The sequence below is a fragment of the Nicotiana tabacum genome, chromosome 10 (genome assembly GCF_000715075.1).
Source record: "Nicotiana tabacum cultivar K326 chromosome 10, ASM71507v2, whole genome shotgun sequence".
Lineage (NCBI taxonomy): Eukaryota > Viridiplantae > Streptophyta > Magnoliopsida > Solanales > Solanaceae > Nicotiana > Nicotiana tabacum.
This window is the reverse complement of record NC_134089.1, coordinates 40,241,176-40,257,725: the sequence shown is the minus strand read 5'-3', so window position 1 is coordinate 40,257,725 and position 16,550 is coordinate 40,241,176.

The window sequence follows — 16,550 nt, the reverse complement described above, 5'->3', positions numbered from 1 at the left end:
ATTGCATGCTATTACCCGTCCCAATCCTATCAGTCCTGGAGGTACTTAGGACTACTAATCCTAAAAGGGGAGGGATATTAGGCTTATTTGTAGTTTCAAAGGTAAAAACGCTAAGGCAACATACAAAACACATATTGCACATTTTGGGGAAAGCATGTACACAAACATGGGCTCAGATATACCTCCCTAAACAAAGAAAGCATATAATTAGCATGACTTACACGTACTGCTTATGTCTGATTTAAAAGCATTAAAGACGAGAGAGATGAGATTGTTGAGGCAGTTTTAGTCTATTGCATAACTCAGATAAGAAGTCCGAATCAGACCTGCCTGCTGGTTGTAATAATTAACAAAAGCAGATTCAGTTTACAGATATTACCCTAAGGCTTGCCTAAGTATTTAGACGGGGTCCTATAGGCATGAAATCCATTGAATTCAGAAGGTGGTAAGACAGTGAGACTCAAAAATGAACTGTTTGCAATCCTATTTGCATACTTGTTGAACTAGTTAAGGACTCAGATTATTAAAAGAGAGGCAGAATTTAAATGAATTGATTACAAGTTCTGCAACTGATGATTGCTGATTTTTAGATCTGACATTGAGTGAAGCGGATCAGATTCAATTAGAAACTCCTATAGGCATGCTTTCTATGCATTGCTGATTTTAAAACCTCGTAGACGTGGTGTCGAAATGCAGAAGCCTTATAGACATGGTATCTATATGTAGTTTGAATATGCAGAAGTTGAAAGTACCCTATAGGCATGATTTCTATATGAAGTTTGAATATGCAGAATTAGACTAGACCTATAGGCATGATTTCTATATGTATTTGAATATGCAGAATTTAGAACATCCTATAGGCATGATTTCTATATGTATTTGAATATGAAGAAATATAGCAGTCCTATAGGCATAATTTCTACATGTATTTGAATATGCAGAAATATAACGATCCTATAGGCATAATTTCTACATGTATTTGAATATGAAGATATAGCAGTCCTATAGGAATAATTTCTACCTCTTTTGTATACATAGTTACCCACCCTTTTCACTAACCAGCCCCAAATATTTATTACAAATTATTACAAGCCAGAATGAACAAAATTACATTAGAAAAAGTTAAAAAGTACAACCAGAGGAGGCCTGATTCTTGACTTCCTCTCTGAGTTATGAGATAGACCAACTCAAAATACCATTGATCCAAAGCCTTTCTCAATTTGAGTGTGTCAGAGTTCCTTAAGAGCCTCCATGGAACTCCGGACAGTTCTCACACCCAAATTGTATCATCAGAATGGGGACAAGTGCGATATGGAAGGGCCAGCCCTCAAGTGTCCAAGTTCAGAGGGAGCTCAATGGGTCCCAAAGCAAGGCTCACAAGGGGAGGGGGGAAGAACTTAAAGTCTAAGAGAGAGTACAAGTGCAGAAACAAAGTTCTAAGGGGATAAATGAGAGGGAAACAGCCACAAGCAAGTTGATAAATTTACACAAAAGGGTTCGGGGGGGGGGGGGGGGGAAGTTGCAAAAATGGGTCAGCTTTGGGCATGCACAACAATGGAGATGTTGGCATGCCTACAAGCCTACTAGAACATACATCAGTAGAGAATCATAGATGTTAGGATCCCAAGGATCAAGCTTGAGTCATGGACAATAATATTCAGTATTGTCATGCCTCAAGCAAACCATAGCATCAAACACATTGGGGTAGGGGGTTTGGGATTCATAATGAATTCAGAACAGGTAGAAAGGAAATTATAGCAAGCTAAAACAAGTATTGAACTGAACACCAACAATAGACAGACAAGAGGGTAAAAGCATTAAGTAAACACATTATTGTGAGGCTGAAAATTTAACCAGAACATACCGGTTCAAAGAAGCAAAATACAGTAAAAGTAGGTAGCAGAACTTGAAAACAGGCCACAGTACCAGTAACAAGAGAGAATGTTTTTTGAGTGTGAGTGTGAGTTCAGAAAACTTAGTGTGTTTGTGTCTATGTGTTAATGAAAAGCTAGATATTTATAGTGTGAAAACAGGCGGAAAAATAAGGCAAGAAAATAATTATGGAATTGTGTACCAATTAAAATCAATCAGCATAAGAACTTCCTTTAATTAAGGAGTTAAAATCAAACGGTAACATGCAATTTCTAAATAAGGAAAGAAATCACATAAGGTTGAATATGACCAATAAGGAAGTATCTCGAGTACATAGTAGGTAATAGAGGCTAGGTTCATTAGACTCTAATCAAGGAAAGATCTATAAGAATTCAATACAAATGTAATCAAGGTAAGGGGATTAATCAAATTGAGTAAAAAAGGTAGGGGTCGAAAGTTCAAAGGAAAGTATTCAAATAGGTCCAAGAGACAGGGAAATCAATACAACAAGGAAAGAATCAATTACAAGAGTGCAATCAGAATTACACAAAGAGGTTTGAAATCAGTCCACAATTAAGGGTTATTTTGAGAGGGAAATTTAGCATATAAAAGAGTGCATAAACATTAGGCATGAGAGGCTGAACTCATGACAAAGAGAATAATCACATGACAGTCACATAGGTCAGTTTCACCAATATTAGTAATAGAGAAAGGGGAGAGTATCAGAAGCATGCAAAAGGTTAAGTAGAAAGCCTTTCTGAAAACTGTAGTCCAGTTACGATGATCACATAAAGCAACAGAAGCTGAAACAAACATTTCGAAACTCAATCGAGCAATAGATGAAACAACTTCAGAAACTCGAACAGGTCCAAAGAAAATAGGGTTTTGAAACCAAACAAGTTTAGAGATGAGGAACCAGCAAATCAGAAAGCAAATAGTCTCCGAACTCGAATAAACCCAAAGTTTTAGGGTTTTTACCATCAATCGAGTCATATAGATAAAAAACAAGCAATCAAACAAATACTAACACGAAAATATATTCAGAAACCTCAAAAAGAATTAAGACTTTTAACACGCACATTCTAGTAGAAGAACAACATAAAGAGCACAGTAGAACATGTTAACAGTCAGAAAAGCTTCGAAATAATTTAACAAAACCCTAAATCGGAAAAGGTAAAGAGGTTTCGAAAGCAGAGTTTTGAAAGAAACTTTGAGAAAACGTTTAAAAGCTTAGAGAAAACACAGATCTACAACGGATTTAAAAGAATCAAGAGAAACCACGAAGGTTAGGGTTCCAGAAGAACCCAGAAGGTGAGAAAGGCTTGGAAAGTCATTGATCTAAGCAAGAGAAGTCAAGATCTGGCTTGAATAGCCATGGCTGGCCGGAGCAAGGTCGAAGATGACCGGAAATAGCATGGCACTGAAATAAACCAAGGTCTGGAACAAAATTCTTCAAGGTATGGTCTTGAGACCATAATAGTCAAGCATGTAAGAGTCGTAGGAGGCATGTACAGGCCTTTAATGGCTTTGGAAGCCATGAATTCCGATGATTTTAGGGTGGAAGTGTAACATCCCGTAAATTCGGCTTAGGTATGAATGAGTTAAACGAGTAGTAAGGTTATATTTTGGACATGTGAAGTCCCATCGGGATGATTATGGGGGAAATAGTTGTTTCAAAATCAAGATGGAAAGTAAGGTGCATAAGATTTGACAAAATCGACTAAGTTTGCAGAAGGTCTGTATTCTAGCAGAGTTTAGTAAATATGTGTAAGGAATTTGGGAAAACTCAAAGCATTAAAGTTGTAGGCCTTTGAAATAGATTTCCAATGATATATTATGGAGCTCGAACGGATCTCTATGCAAAAAGTTATGCACGATATACAGAACAGTATACGATATGCGCGCCCGGTAGCACGCCCATAGCGCGACCGAGCTAATTTTGAGGCAGTGTTACTGCCGTTTTGCGCGGTCAGTAGTGCGGGCACGCTCGTGGGGGGTCGTTTTAAAGCTATATTTCGTTCCCCACAGCCCCAAAACATAAAAACTTGCTCTAGAAAGGGGAACTCTCAAAAACCTAAGTCCTTAAGGGTCCTTCCACCACCCAAGGTAAGTTCTAATGGTGATTTTAAGTTAATTTCAATTTACGAACATCTTATTAACATGGGTAAACCCTCCATATCATTAGATATTCGATTGGGATATCATTGTTGAGAGAAGGAACCCTAGAACTCGAATTCAAGAGGATTGAACTTCAAAACGGTAATGTCTTCAACCTCTAATTGATTATACTATTGGATTAATGATTATAGAATCTAGTTCATGAGATATGAGTTGATGGATTTGATAGAAAAGCATGAACGGTTATAAGTTTGGGGTGTTGATTGTTGGTTATTGGTTAAAGGTGTTGTTTACCTCATGGGTGATAAAGAATGATGTCGATTATAACAATTTGAGACTTTAGAATTTATCTAGGATCAAGAGAATGGCTTGTTGGGTGTAGAAACACCATTAATAAGGACTACAAAGATTTATGTCACCAAGTGTTTGAGAAAATGCTTAAGTGACCAAAACATGAGAATTATTGCTAATATGGAATCCCTTTGACTTGTATTGATATAGATTAAGTTGAAAGGGTTAGCAAATGTTGTATTATGCTAAAGAGCAGGAAGTTAAGGTATGTGAGGCTAACTCTCTATGTTTGGGAATTTTAATGATTCTCCCTACACTACGTTTCTTCTATGACGTATCAATTGCCTCAGAAATATAATTAAGCCTAGTTCCTTGAATAGTTGTAGAACTTCTATTCTCTAGCTTCATAACTCGTTCACCACTTTCATTCTGAATGTTGTGAGCTCAGTGCGTATTCCATATAGAATTGGGTTTGATGCCCCCGAGTCTTAGTATAGATTACTTAGTATGCCATAAACAATTGAAGTTTCAGTGTTCATAATCAGTTCAACAATACATGTCTCAGTTTAGTCCTATTCAGTATTCCAGTATCATGTAACTCAGTGTGATCCAGTATTCCAGTATCATGTAACTCAGCGTGATTCAGTATTTCACTATCATGTACTGTAGTTTGATTCTCAGTTCCTGAATGTTGAACACATGTATTTGGGCCTGAGGTCGTAGTTTATATGCTTTGTGCATACTTGGGCCTGAGGCCGTAGTTTATGCTTTATGCATGTTTGGGCCTGAGGCCATAGTTTATGCTTTATGCATTTTTGGGCCTGAGGCCGTAGTTATGTATACGTATACTTGGTCCTGAGGCCGTAGCATGTGCACATACATATTGGGCCCGAGGCCGTAGTTTATTTAGATAAACAGGTTGTTCATAATTCAGAAGAGGGAGTATTCATATCCTTACTTCCTTTCAGTTCAATTATTAGTTACCGTTCAGTTATCAGTTATCATATCAGTTACCAATTATCGGTTCAGTTATCAGTTATCAGTTCAATTACCAGTTATCAGTTATCAGTTATTAGTTATTAGTTATCCTTTCAGTTTCAGTTTCAATAGTTATCATTTCAGTTATCAATTATAAATTCTCAGTTGTCAGCTTAGTTTTAGTTTCAACATTTATAATTCTTTCTTTCATTTACTTTACATACAAGTACAATTCAATTGTACTGACGTCCCTTTTGCCCGGGGCCTGCATCTCACAATGCAGGTAATGATTTATAGGTTGATGTTTCCGAGCGCTAGGATTCTCCTACCAGCTATTTTGTGATCCCAGTTCTTTCGGGGCATTATCATTACCTTACAGTCTTTAGTAATTTCAGACAGTCAATGTTTTCAGTATTTCATTAGAGGCTTCATAGACTAGAGTAACAATTAGACAGAGTCACAGGCTTTTCATATTAAGCTATGTTGGCTACAAAAATATTTCAGAATTGTATTAGTATTTTCGCACTTTGATTTATATCATCCAGACTTTCAGTATATCAGCATGTGTTAGTTTATCTTCCGCATTCAGTATATTATGATACCACATGTTGATTCAGCCAGCCAGTTGGTTCGCTCGGCCTCATGTAGTCAGGCACCGAGTGCCGTGTTACGTTCAGGCCCAGGTTCAGGGCGTGACAGGAAGTGAAGGGAGGCAGCTAGGGTTTGAGAGGAGCTTGAGAGAGAATTGGGAGAAGGGGGAATTCAAGGGTGGCCACAGATGAGAAATGATTAGGTTTAGGGGTTAGTTCAGGTTAAAAATGGAAGGAGCAAATGTGAGCTGTTGATCTAAGTGATCACCGACTGGGATTAAAAGGGAATTCGGGCGGCTTATTTAAAAGGGTCGTGGGTCGGGTAGATTAGGAATTGGGTCAGGGTAATTGGGCCTCAGGTTGGGTCTAATTAGAGGTTTAGATCTGGCTAAAATTGAAATGCAAATGGGCTAACATTTAAATAGCTATTTTCCCATTTATTTTATAAAAAATAGGAAAATAATTTTTGGATTTAAATTAAAAGTACTAAAAAGATTAAAAATACATAATTATCAAATGAAAAATAATGGAGTCAATTTTATAAATATAATTACAATTAAATCTTAAAAGAGGTCAATATTGCAATATTAGTTGTTAGTTATCATTTCAGTTTCAGTTTCAATAGTTATCATTTCAGTTATCAATTATAAATTCTCAGTTGTCAGTTTAGTTTCAGTTTCAGCATTTATAATTCTTTCTTTCATTTGCTTTACATACCAGTACAATTCAAATGTACTGACATCCCTTTTGCCCGAGGCCTACATCTCACAATGCAGGTAATGATTTACAGATTGATGATTCCGAGTGCTAGGATTCTCGTACCAACTATTTGGTGATCCCGGTTCTTTCGGGGCATTATCATTACCTTACAGTCTTCAGTAATTTCAGACAGTCAGTATTTTCAGTATTTCATTAGAGGCTTCATTGACTAGAGTAATAATTAGACAGAGTCACAGGCTTTTCATATTAAGCTATGTTGGCTACAAATATGTTTCAGAATTGTATTAGTATTTTCGCACTTTGATTTATATCATCCAGACTTTCAGCATATCAACATGTGTTAGTTTATCTTCCACATTCAGTATGTTATGATACCACATGTTGATTCAGCCAGCCAGTTGGTTCGCTCAGTCTCATGTAGTCAGGCACCGAGTGCCGTGTTACATTCAGGCCCAGGTTCGGGGCGTGACAGGAAGCGGAGGGAGGCGGCTAGGGTTTGAGAGGAGTTTGAGAGAGAATTGGGAGAAGGGGGAATTCAAGGGCCGCCACATATGAGAAATGATTAGGTTTAGGGGTTAGTTTAGGTTAAAAAAGGAAGGAGCAAATATGAGCCGTTGATCTAAGTGATCAACGACTAGGATTAAAAGGGGATCCGGGCAGGTTATTTAAAAGGGTCGTGGGTCGGGTAGATTAGGACTTGGGTCAGGGTAATTGGGCCTCAGGTTGGGTCTAATTAGAGGTTCAGATCTGGCTAAAATTGAAATGCAAATGGGCTAACATTTAAATAGCCATTTTTCTTTATTTATTTTATAAAAAATAGTAAAATAATTTCTGGAAATAAATTAAAAGTACTAAAATGATTAAAAATACATAATTATCAAATGAAAAATACTGGAGTCAATTTTATAAATATAATTACAATTAAATCTTAAAAGAGGCCAATATTGTAATTATATGCAATTTAGTTTTAAAAATACTAAATAAATTTGAAAAAATATGAAAAAATTATGTTAGCTATATTTTAATATAAATATGAGAATCCAATTAATAAATCACCAATAATGATAATTTCGGGAAAAATTATTGGATTTTTCTTGATAAAATAGGGCAATAAATTAATCTAAAAATCTTTAAAAATTAAGAAAAAATAATAAAACGTTTGGAAATACTTATATATGCGTACATATGCTATTTTGAAAGTATTTTGCATTAAAATATACAAAAAAATTGGGTATCAACACATGTTTGTTTCAATTGTTATGATGGAAACCAATAGACAATAGGTTTAATCGAATCAGTAGCTAAACTCTATATTCCATCATGTTCAGATAGTGAGTATTGGACTGTATTAGAGTTCTTTCTGCCATGTAATTTAGTGGGACTATTATAGCATGACTTGTTGTATTCGAATAGTATTTTGTTTCCTGAAGTGGATAACTGAAGGGTTCCTAAGTAGTAGTTAGTATACAATTATGTTGAATAAGGAAAATGGTCTAGGCTATTACCTTAGGAGTCGAGCTATGCATTGATTTACTCCTGATTTGCTTGTAAGCATGTTTAAGTTGGGATTGAGGTTTAAATTCAGAATTGTTCACCTAACAGTCTCATGAGGTTTGATTTGCATTTATATGTGTTGAAGAGGGGTTTAATTAGATTTGAACTCTCACATGATTGTCTATTGAGTTAGCTAGAGACTGATTTAAATCTGATTGCATATACAGTGGTGTATTGTAGACAGCCAGTTGGGTTCATGTTGATACCCCTAATGTTCTGATGCTTTTTGCGTGCCCTGGAGACTCGACCTCGAGTCCTGCACTCTTTAATCCTTAGTTCTCAAAAGATTTGGGTCATTCTTTGGGCCATAGACCTTGAGGCCACCTGAAACGGAATTGCATGCCTCATTTTGCTTGGGCCTGCCTTCTTTAATTTCTCCTTTAATTGTTGTTGATGGCGCAAGCCATTTGTTAAATAATCATACCTGTTTTCATCTTTAACGCAAAGCCTTTTTTTAGTTAGTATGAACGCTAGTTTAAAAAAATAAAAATCCCAACTCTTTTAGTGTTTAATTAATTAGATTCCATTAATCAGTTGAGGTGTGCCATAGTAAACAACACCAATAGCTTATGGCCCTCATGAAAAGAAATAGGAAGCCACTTGAACAATTAGATTTGAGGCGTGCCATTAGTTGAATGTTCCATGGCCCTCGCAAATTTGAAAGTGCATAGTTGCTTTAGGTGCGTAATTTAAATTAATTTCCTAAACTCGGGTGTGCATTTCATGTGACCCAACTCCAATTCCCAACAACGCTAAATAAAATATGTCATGGACCACGGGTGCATTTCATGTGCCGTAGTTCAAGGCGTGTTTTAAATAACGTTGAATCTTCCTAAAAAATAATAAATAAAAGCGGTTTTAAAGTTAAAGGGCACATAGGCTTAAAACGTGTAATTAAATTAGATAATTAGGCCAATAATAATAGTTGAACGACCGTGCTAAAACCACGAAACCCGAGAATGCCTAACACCTTCTCCCGGGTTAACAGAATTCCTTACTCGGATTTCTGTGTTCGTGGACTATAAAACAGAGTCAATCTTTCCTCGATTCGGGATTCAAAACCGGTGACTTGGGACACCATAAATCTCCCAAGTGGCGGCTCTGAACACTAAATAAATAATCCCATTTTGATTGTCACTTAAATTGGAAAAAACTCCCTTATAAAAGACGAATTTTGAAAAAAAGTTGCAAATATAAAGAAAAGGGGTCTTAGGTTTATTTATAATATGGATCACATCAATGCGATACCCGGTATAACACTTTTCAGAAGAAGGGATACACATGGTATTAGCGCACCGGTCATCATATCCATATCTACCCTTCCCACCCTGTTAAGGTATTAAAGCGCGAATTAGTCTCGATTACTATTGCATGCTATTACCCGTCCCATTCCTATCAGTCCCGAAGGCACTTAGGACTACTAGTCCTAAAGGGTGGGATATTAGGCTGGTTGGTTTCAAAGGATAAAAATCTAAGGTGACATACAAAACACATACTGCATGTTAGGGAAGCATATAAACAGATAAAGGCTCAAATACACCTCCTTGAACAAAAGCACATAACTAGCATGACTTGCACATACTTTTTAGGTCTAATTAAAATACTAAAGACGAGGGGAGTTTGATTATTGAAGCAGATTTGTTTATTACATAACTCAAACAAGAAGTCTGAATCAGGCCTGCATGCTGGTTGTAGCAATTAACAAAAAAGCGAATTCAATTTTATAGTTATTATTCTAAGGCTTGCCTAAGTGTTTAGACGGGGTCCTATAGGCCTGATATCTACTTAATTTAGAAGGTGGTGAAACAGTGATAACTCAAAATGAATTGCTTGAAATCCTATAGGCATGCTTGCTAAACCTTGTCAAAATAAGGGAATTAGGTTATTAGGGTCCAGAATGGACGAATTTTAAATTAGACTAGTTTCAGTTTCTGCAGATGACAGTATCTACTATCGCTGATTTTTACTCCTATGAACACGAGATCAAGGATTACTGATTTTAGACCCTTATAGACATAATTGCTGATTTTAAACCTTTGCATACAAAGTATTTAAATGAATAATGTTAATCCCTATAGGCATAATATCTAGTAAACAATGGAAATATACAGGTTCTTACTGGGGAATTCCTATAAGCATGATTTCTATACATTATACCGATTTTAACATGCTACTGGGTTATAACCAATTTGGACCTAAAAACATGATATCTAAACGGTGACTAACGCGCAGAATTTTAGATAATTCCTATAGGCAAGTTATCTAGAAGTAAACAAGCACAATTTAAAGTAAGTCCTATAGACATGGTTCCTAAATGCGATGTGAGTATGCAGAATTTAAAAGTAGTCCTATAGGCATATTTTCTAAATGCGAATTGAGCATGTAGAAAAAGAAGTCCTATAGGCATGTTTTCTACCCTTGAGCATGCGTAACTACCCAACCCTTTTTCACTAGCCAGCCCCAAATGTTCATTACAAATTATTACAAACTAGGAATACTGAATTACATCATAAGATTACAAAGAAAAGTTACAACCAGAGGAAGCCTGATTCTTGACTTCCTCTCTGAGTTATGGAATAAACCACCTCAAAATGCCATTGAACCAAAGCCTTTCTCAGACTTGAGTGTGTCAGAGTTCCCTAAGGGCCTCAATAGGACCCCGGGTAGTGCTCACACCCAAGTTATATAACCAGAATAGAGATGAGTGCAGTGTGGAAATGCCAACCCTCATGTGTCCAAATTCAGAGGGAGATCATGGGTCCCAAGGCAAGACTCACATGAAGGGGGCAGAACTTAAGTCTAAGAAGAGATGAAAGTGCAGAAACTGAGTTTTAGGAGATAAGGTAATAAAGGAGAGGGGAATGGTGATGGGAGACAACCATTAACATTTCAGGGAGTCAATAACTTCATACAAAGGGGCAGGGGATTGGGAATCCATTGCAAGGAGCTTATACACTTAGGCATGAATTAACTTTGGGCATGCACATCAATAGGAAGTGCTGACATGCCTATAAATCAACCATAACACGCAACATAGGAGAAACATAGAGGTTATGATCCTAGGAGGATCAAGTTTGGTTCATGCACATCAATTTCCAATGCTGTCATGCCCCAAACCAACCACAAGTATTAAACACACTGGGGTAGGGATTTTGGATTCACAAGTCATAATACATTGATTCAGAACAGGAGAAATTACAGCATGCTAAACAATGGTGCTAGGCAAAATACAAACAGTAGGCAGACAAAAATGCAAGAAACAGTAAATAAGCATGATGTTGTTGGTGCAGAAAACTTAATTAGAACATACCAGTAAGAAATGCAAATGCAGAAAATAAGAAAATTTCCTCACAGCCTAGTCGTGGCTTTCAGCCAGCTAGGTAAGGCAGAAATATAGTAGTAGCAGAGAAGAGAGAGAGGTTTAGTGTAGTGTGTGTTTGAACTCAAGTGTTTATGCCTTGTGTTCGTGTGTTTGAAAGAGAAGAAGTACATGGTATTTATAGTTTTTGAAAACGATTAAGAGAGAGGTAATAAGCTACAAACCTGGAAACAATCATGATTCGGAATCAATTATACAAGTGATTCCCTTTAATTAAGGGATCACTTGCTTAACGGGCATTGACAGATTCAAAACAAGGAAAGAAATCAATTTGTCAGCAGGCTGACAGTTGCCATAAAAGAAGTAGTAAAACATTAAACAAACAATAGAGCCTAGGTACAAAAATACTCTAATTTTGGAAAGGATTCAGTAAGGCAAAACAAGAAAAGAAATCAATTAACCTTAACAGGCGGGTGAAATCAGAATTTCACAAAGGAAAAGTTTGAAATTAGTCACAAGTGTGAAAATCAGTCAAAGAAGGAGACTCAACATATAAATAGGGTACATAAACATTATACATGCGAGGCCAAACCTATTGGCAAAAGGAAAATAGCATACAATAGTAGCACAAAAAGAAAATTCAATGTATAGCTATACTTGAAGCATGATAGTCAATTGAATCAGTAGTGAAGAAACATAGAATATCAAAAGCATGCGAAGGTCTCACAGTATCATGTGAGGAAAACCCTTTTTGAAAAATTAGGGTTTCGAGCATACTTGAGTTCTATAGGAAATAGGAACCCACAATCAAAAGGATCACACAAAGGAATAGAGGTTTCGAAATAAAAAACTTCAAATCGAGCCTTGTACTTAAACTAACAGTCTCAGATCCAAAGCAATATGGTTTTCAAAAATAGAAGAATTTTAAAAGATGGATAAACAAACAAATCGGACAAAACTCAAGCAAACCAATATTAGTCTAATAAACAGTTCAAAAGGAATTAAGACTTTTAACATGCAAACTCAGATAGAGGAATAATACGAGCAAACACAGTAAAACATGTCAAAAATCAAAGAAAAGTTTTTGAAATAACTTAACAGAAACCTAATTGAAAAGATAAGGAGTTTTAAAAGCAGAGTTTTAAAAGAAACTTCGAGAAAAGCGCTTAAAATTTCAGAGCAAACATAGATCTGAAACGGATCTAAGAGAAATCGAAAGAACCTTAAAGGTTAGGGTTTCAGAAGAACCCCAAATGATGAGAAAGACTTTGAAAACCCTCGATCTAAGTAGGAGAGTCAAAAGTCTAACTCGAATAGCCATGGTTGGCCGGAGAAAGGTCAGAGACGACCGAAAAATAGTCATCGAGCAAAGACTAGACAAAGCCCCTTCACGATCTGGTCATGAGACCACAGAATCGAACACGTAGAAGCCATGGGAGGTGGATACAGGTCTCCGATGACCTCGGAAGCCATAGATATGGGAGGTATTGGGGTTGTAGTTTGATGGCGGCGGCTAAGGTTTGAGAAGATTTGAGAGAGGATTGAGAGAGAAGAGGGATTCAGAGGTGGCGGAGTTTGGAAATGAGGCTAGGGTTGGGGGTCGTTGGAATTAAAAAAGGAAAGGAATCGTGAGGGTCGTTGATCTTTTAGATCAACAACCAGGATTTAGCAGGTCTTGAGTCGGGTAGGTGGATTTAGGGCTTGGGTCGGTTCAGATGGCAATTGGGTTGGGTAATTGGGTTTAAATTGGGGGTCCAATTCAGGCTGTAATTGAAATGCAATTAGGGCTAGATTTTAAATAGCCACTTTTCCCTTATTTATTTTACAAAAAATAGCAAATTAATTTCTGAGAACAAATTGAAGGTAGTAAAATGATTTGTAATACATAATTATCAATTTAAAAATACTGGACTTAATTTTTATAAATATAAACGCAATTAAATTTAAAAGAGGCTAATATTGCAATTATATGCAATTTAGCTTTAAAAATACTAAATGACTTTGTAAAATTATGAAAAATTTATATTAGCTATATTTTAGTATGAATATGAGAATAAAATAAATGAATTATCAAAAATAATAATTTTGGAAATTATTAATGGATTTTAGGAATGAAAATAAGGAAATAAATTGGTTTAAAACCTTTTAAAAATTAAGGAAAAATAATAAAACAATTGGACATACTTTTATATGCATACATATACTATTTTGAAAGTATTTGGTATATTAGAAAATATATATAGGAAAAAATTGGGTATCAACAGCTGCCCCTCTTTACCTAGGAAGGATGAAAGAATTGTCGGGTAAAGATATGATGGCCAATTTTGACCGAGCGAGACGGTTCGAAGAAGTTTAGGCCGTGTCCTAGCTTCTGAGATGCCTACATATCCTTGATTTTACAGGAATCAGGCCATATGTAGTTCAAAATCCGTCGGCGGAGTATGCCGATGGAGACTTTCAATAACGGACGCAATATCTAGGACAAGGTGAATGGTTAGGGTTTGATAGGGCTACGGGAACCGGAGTGGAATCACTCCTGCTGAGATGGCCGTTTGCTCACTGATTTACCTACAAATAAGCAATACAAGCATATATTGTGCATAAATTTAAATATGATGCAATTTTCCGTCGGACCATGAAGATTGTCTTTGGACGGTTAGAATGACGTCCTTAGACCATGATATCCTGGGCCATGAAGTGTATAATAAAGGATTCGCATGTCATGAAATGATGCTCTCAGGCTATGAGGATGATGCCTCCGAACCATGATGCCTTTGAATAGTGATATGCAAAATATTAAAGGGGGTCCTCAGGCCATGACATGGCGTTCTCGGGCTATAAAAATGGTGCCTCCGAACAATGACGCCTTCGGATGGTTTGGCGATCTTTCAGCCCATGCAATGCAGTAGGTGGCGATCTTTCAACCATGCAAATGGAGATAAGGAGACGATCTTTCAGCCATGCAAATGGAGATAAGGTGGTGATCTTTCAGCCATGCAAATGTGGATAAGGTGGCGATCTTTCAGCCGTGCAAATGTAGATGAGGTGGCGATCTTTCAGCCGTGCAAACATAGATGAGGTGACGATCTTTTAGTCGTGCAAATGTAGATGAGGTCGCGATCTTTTAGCCATGCAAATGTAGATGGGGTGGCGATCTTTCAGCCGTGCAAATGTAGATGAGGTAGCGATCTTTCAGCCGTGCAAATGTAGATGAGGTGGCAATCTTTCAGCCGTGCAAATACAGATAGGGTTGCAATATTTTAGCCATGCAGATGCAGATGGAGGTAGAGCTTAACCTTGGAAGGCAGAATAGTAGCCTTAACAGAAATGCAGATGGAGACAACGTTTAGTCTCGGAAGGCAGAATAGTAGCCTTATGCAATGCAGAAAATGCAGATGGAGACAGCGTTTAGTCTCGGAAGGTAGAATGGTAGCCTTATGCAATGTAGAAAATACAGATAGAGACAACGTTTAGTCTCGGAAGGCGGAATGGTAGCCTTATGCAAGAAATAAAAGGACAATCGATAATAGAGCTTTCTTAGCTGATAGCAAGTTGCGATATTAGGACTGCTGGGGACATTGTGACATACAGAATATCACTGGCGTGTGTGGATAGCAAATGTTAGTAAGTGCGACAGTTCTGAGAGTTGTATTCCTGAACAATGTTTGTCTTGTGAGTGTATAGTATGTCTGATGCTTTCATAATCACAGTTCCTGCATCCAAAAAAAATCGTGAGTTTTGTAAAGGGAGAAGGTTAGTTCGTATCCCCGCTGGCTCTGCTTGACTTGCTCGGCTTTGATCTGGTGATATTGTATGTACCATTGGGGTAGCGTTGCTAAACAAGGCAATTTCAGTAATAAACATGCTTGATTTTGTAAAAAAAGAAAGATATAAGTATACAATTAAGAAACACTTTTAGATGAACCGACGACTGTGATGTGGTTCAGGACATTGCAATATCTTTTGCTATGGAATTTTGAGGGTCCTCCTCAAAATTTTGCCCCAATTTCCGATTGGGGGGGGGGGATGGAAATTTTATTGAATTGTGACCGAACCCATAGGGCTGCCTACATATCCCCTCTTAAACGGGAATCAGTTCAGGCGAAGTTCAATTTACATCATATAGGAAAGCATAAAGATTACACATAGTAACGCTTGACTGCATCTGAGTTGATGGGCTTTGGCCAGACTTCTCCGTCAATTTGTGCAAGTATGAGGGCTCCTCCTGTTATAACCCGGTGAACCATGTATGGACCCTGCCAGTTGGGAGAGAATTTCCCTTTGGCTTCATTTTGATGCGGAAAAATTTTCTTTAACACCGGCTGCCCTGGTGTGAATTGTCTTGGCTTGACTCTTTTGTTGAAGGCTCTGGACATTCTGTTCTGATAGAGTTAACCATGGCAAACTGCATTCATTCTCTTCCCGTCTATGAGGGCTAGTTGCTCATAACGACTTTTCACCCACTCTGCGTCATCAAACTTAACTTCCTGTATGATCCTTAGGACAGAAATTTCTACCTCAGCGGGAATGACTGCCTCTGTACCGTAAACCAGCATATAGGGGGTTGCTCCGGTTGATGTGCGGACTATGGTGCGATATCCCAATAAAGCAAATGATAACTTCTCGTGCCACTGCTTATGCTTCTCTATCATTTTCCTTAATATCTTCTTGATATTCTTGTTGGCGGATTCTACGGCTCCATTTATCTAAGGCCTGTAGGCTATAGAATTCTTGTGTCTGATCTTGAAAATTTCACACATAGCTTTCATCAAGTCACTGTTGAGATTGGAGCCATTATTAGTAATGACTGACTCTGGAATACCGAATCGACAAACAATGCGGTCGCGGACAAAGTCCGCCACAACTTTCTTGGTTACTGCCCTGTAAGATGCTGCTTTAACCCATTTGGTGAAATAGTCGATTGCTACCAGGATAAATATGTGCCCGTTGGAAACGGCGGGCTCAATTGGTCCAATGACATCCATTCCCCAAGCAAAAAACGGCCATAGTGAGCTTGTTGTATTGAGCTCATTTGGAGGTACCTTTATCATGTTTGCATGTATGTGACAGCGGTGGCATTTTCGGACATACTGGATGCAGTCCGTTTC